The sequence below is a fragment of the Osmerus mordax genome, chromosome 4 (assembly GCF_038355195.1).
Source record: "Osmerus mordax isolate fOsmMor3 chromosome 4, fOsmMor3.pri, whole genome shotgun sequence".
In the NCBI taxonomy this organism is placed as follows: Eukaryota; Metazoa; Chordata; class Actinopteri; order Osmeriformes; family Osmeridae; genus Osmerus; species Osmerus mordax.
Genome location: NC_090053.1, coordinates 19510641 through 19515563, shown reverse-complemented (window position 1 = coordinate 19515563; position 4923 = coordinate 19510641).

Sequence of the window (4923 nt, the reverse complement as noted above, 5' to 3'; positions counted from 1 at the left end):
AATCCAGCTTTAATCCAACGTCTGAGGACTTCTGCTAGGACGGGGTCTGATCTGGGCTTTACAGTGGAGACGCAGTGCCGTTTCCAACCACTAGGCGCTGTTTGAGCTACTGTAAGCCATCCATGGCTGCCTTTCCTTCTCATTCTACTTCCATTGCTGCTTTTTCAGTCTTTTTCTCTTTGTCCTGTCTCCCTTTCTCTCCCTCTCTGCCCCCTCTCCCTTCCCCTCTTTTCTCTCTCTCCCCTCTCCCCATCCCTTCCACCTGAAGGGTCAGCGGTCTGTGACGGTACAGCATTACAGCCGGACTAAGGAGGGGCTGTCAATCATTCCACTGTTCATCCCACCTTTATCACAAGCATGTGTTTCATTCAGAGCACAGGACTCAGGCTCACTTATACAGAGCACAGGGAGAGAGGGAGAGAGAGAGGGGGAGAGGGGGGGGAGAGAGATAAACAGAGGGGATACGGGAGGAGGGAAGGATAGAGGGAAAAGGGGAGGGGATGGACGTGGAGAGAGGTAGAGAGGAGGAGAAAGAGAGGGGAGCTGAAAGATTTAGACGAGTTAAAAGCGAAGCCGTTTAAACAATGAGTGCGTTTCTCATCTGTCACTTTCACTTTAATGATTCAGTGACAGTGCAGCGTGCATAAATCTCATCTCGTCCAAAAGTACTTACACACACACATTCCCTAACCCATATCGTATGTACACACACAAACACAGACATTCATATTCCCTCTCTCACACACACACACACAAACGCAGACATTAATTTTCCCCTCACTCAAACACACACACACAAACACACATTCATAATGCCTCTCACATACACACACACACACACATAAACACACACACACACACAGCATGCATACAGCTAATGTGTCGGACTGCTCTAATGTTTCAACATAACGACTACCTATTGTCAACAGTGCACAGCCAGAAAAGCACCCCTGGAGAATTCATCAAGGGAGGGGTCCAACAGGCTCCTGTGGCGGAGTACCAGCTTCAAACGCCTCATGATTGCACATGAAAACAAGCAAAATAACGGCCTGATTACAAGGACAACAGTCCGGATCAGACCTAGGAGCTCTAGCATAGGCTCTCCAAACATGGGCGCCGGGGGGGGCCTCTCACATGGAGAGGGACCCTCTGATTGGGTCCCTCGCGGAGAAAGAGGAAGACAGACCAATAGTCATGAGGCAAAGACACATAGCCGCACACACCGAGCCTTTAGGGTGACGGTTGAATAGGACCCTGGGTCCAGGTGAAGGTGTTTACTGGTCAGAGCACGGGGTTTGAGGCCATTGATCGGGATCTGGTTAAAGCCCAGGGTGAACGTGATGATGTTGTGAAAGAGATATTTGTCGTCAGTTAAGTGGCCAAGTTCGATGCAGAGCTGGAAAACAAATGGCTGGGATGTGGGGCCCAGGAAGACAAGGGGAGGGGGGGCGCAGACATGAAGAAACTCCGAACCGTACTGGGTTTCGGAGTTTCCCGGTATGGAGATGGTTTCTGCTAACCTGAAGCACACGAGGACAACCCTGGGTTGTATTATAGCGATCCAGCTGCAACAAACCCTCTCTCTGTGAGCGAGGATCAACCCAACACACCTTCTCTCCTCACTGCAGTCCAGGCGCTTGAATGGCCTCTCAGTGCTATTGCTCAGCTTTATAGCCACAGAAATCCTCAACATATAACTGTATTAATGAGCTCACAGGATTCGGCAAGACAGGCCAGTAGGAGTCTGGGTGCAGCAGCTAATTAAACCTGGATGTTTCTGGAACCCTGGGTGGTCAGACATTTATGGAGCTGCCGTTCCCTTACAGCTTGTTTCATTTCCATAATGCTAAATTTACCCTTTGGAAAAGCAGTTTGCTCAGGACTCCCAGCCAAAGCTGCTCCCGTCCGCTCCCTAGATCGCGCTGACCTCCTTCGAATCCAGGGTGATGTCACATTTCCGCGACAGTGGAATCTGTTTTTAGAGACCTGCTGCGGTGTCGTGTCACGACCAGTTCCCTCGCACTGTCGCCAACAATGGAGTCACTGTGCTGTTGCCGTAGTGACGGCGGCTCTACCTTGCCTCTCCGCTGTCATGGTAACAGGGTTTCAGCATGGGGCCACTCCCCAGAGTGATTACATGGTGTGTGGCCCACACCGTTACCATGGAGACGGCTGCAGAATGATGGGGTGGGGGGGGTGGGGGGGGAGGTTAGTCTGGGGCGTGCCGGGTCGTCCTGGGATAGGCTGTTTCTGGCAAGTGTTCTCTGCCCAATGACAGGCCTCTCTCCACCACTAACAGTCACCCCCAGTACAGGTCAGTATGCTGGTAGTACTGTATATGACTCACTGGCAGTGTGTGTGTGGTACGATGAAGGTTCTTTAGCCAGACAGACTGGTAGTACTGACTAACAGGTGGTCTCGCACCTTATCTCTGTCCCAAATGGGCTGAGGGGCTGAGGCTGGGGCAGGGGCTGGGGCTGAGGCTGGAGCAGGGGCTAGGGCCAGGACAGGGCTGGAGCAGGGGCTGGGGCTGAGGCTGGGGCTGGGCTGAGGCTAGAGCAGGGGCTAGGGCTGAGGCTGGAGCGGGGCTAGGCCTGGACAGGGCTGGAGTAGGGGCTGGGGCTGAGGCTGGAGCAGGGGCTAGGGCCAGGACAGGGGCTGGAGCAGGGGCTGGTAGCTTCAGGGCTATGAAGCAGTACATCCGTATGACAAGTCCCAGTTTTACCGGTTGAGAATTTCACACCTAAGATGGCGGCCAAGCGCAAGCCGTGGTGGATGGTTGACCAATCGCACCTGGTGTTTCATTTGTGACCCCGCTGGGCCAACAGATGCTGCCCCTGGGGCAAACACAGGCCTGCCCGCCCTCTGTAGACTTAGCAGCTGGGCGATGTGTACTCTCAGACCAGGAGTGAGGATGTTCCCAGGGAGACTGGGGGGGAAGGGGGGTGCTGAGTGGGGCTGGAGACTGTGATGGGTGTCTGGGGTGAGACTGTGATGGGTGTCTGGGGGTGGAGACTGTGATGGGTGTCTGGGGGTGAGACTGTGATGGGTGTCTGGGGTGGAGACTGTGATGGGTGTCTGGGGGTGCAGACTGTGATGGGTGTCTGGGGGTGGAGACTGTGATGGGTGTCTGGGGGTGGAGACTGTGATGGGTGTCTGGGGGTGGAGACTGTGATGGGTGTCTGGGGGTGGAGACTGTGATGGTGTCTGGGGGTGGAGACGTGATGGTGTCTGGGGGTGGAGACTGTGATGGGTGTCTGGGGGTGGAGACTGTGATGGGTGTCTGGGGGTGGAGACTGTGATGGGTGTCTGGGGTGGAGACTGTGATGGGTGTCTGGGGGTGGAGACTGTGATGGGTGTCTGGGGGTGGAGACTGTGATGGGTGTCTGGGTGAGACTGTGATGGGTGTCTGGGGGTCCCACGCTCCGCCACCAACCCAAAGCTCTCTTACCCTGCTACCACACAGAAACCCCGACCGAAGCCTGACTCCGACCTTGCACTCAAACACACTCGCGGTGAAAACAGCTTAATCAGCGCTCTGCTCCTGCCGCGGGGACGCAGAGCGGCTAATTGATGGCTCCCTCCCTCCTCCGTCCCCCCTCTGCAGACGCAGTGATATACAGACACGGGGGGGCGGAATTAAGACATAACTGTGTCTCGCTCCAGCAGGTCCTCCTCGTGTTACAGCTCTCTACAGAGACCCGAGGTGTCATGACGCAGACTAGCAGTAAGCCAGATTGATTGTTGTGCCTGAGCGTGATGTAACACTAGCATAGCTAGGTTTAGGTTGGTTGAGGGGCAGTTCTATGGGCGTATGTGAAGCCCTCTGTGACATTGCTTGTAAGAAGGGCCATACAAATACATTTTGATTTGATCATCAACCGTAGGAGCTCAAGTTAAACTGGAGCCAATGTTTTAGGTATATATATTTGTATACATCCATCTCTTTACTGTGTATTCTGTGAACCTTGGGGACACAACAGGACACAGATCGGTGTGCCGGTCTCTGACCCACAGCAAACCAAACGCAGCCCAGCCCACTGCTCTGACCCACAGCAAACCAAACGCAGCCCAGCCCACTGCTCTGACACACAAATGGGCCTTTTAAATACCCCCCCTGTTGTCCCATCAATAGTGCACCTCATGAAGACTAGACACACACCACAGAGGTGAATGGTGTCTACTGTGCCCTCCTCGCCCCCCCTCTCTCAGTGTGGTGAAGAATATTTCGACAACCCAGTATTTATGGAGGGGGGACAAGGCACGTTGCAAGAATTAAAGACCAGTTTCATCTGCCCGTATGAACAGACTTGTGCAAAGTGCGAATTATACAATGACAAGCGGGGGGGGTCAACTTCTTCTCCAGGGCGTAAAGTAATATTTACGATTACAGGTAAGAACAATATATAAATGTCATTATATATTATACATCAGGTCGACCCCCCAACCTGTTGTTTTTACCTCTTGTGGGGGGGTCCAAGTCTTAATAAGGGGGGTCAAGCCCCCCCAAGCCCCTCGTAATTCAAACCCTGGACTTATGTGGATCACATGTGTGCTTGTGCCTCATGTCTAATGGGAGTGTGTGTGTGTGTGTGTGTGTGTGGTGTGTGTAAGAGAGTGTAAGAGTCTCCTGCTGCACATTTTTTATGTGGTCCATAAGTTTGTGTGCATGGGTGTACAGTCTGAATATGTGGCTTGTGTGTTTATTTGGGGAAGTGTTTGTGTGTGAATAAACTGAAAATAGACTAACTGCTGTGCGACTGAGTCAATGTGTGTGTGAGTCACAGTATAGCCTGAAACTCCCATAAGAACTCTGGAGAGGACATCATAAAACACACTGCTTTTTGCACTGCATTACAATAATGGTATCTTGTACATTTGTATTTTTTGTATTTTTGTATTTTTATATTGTAATGTACGACA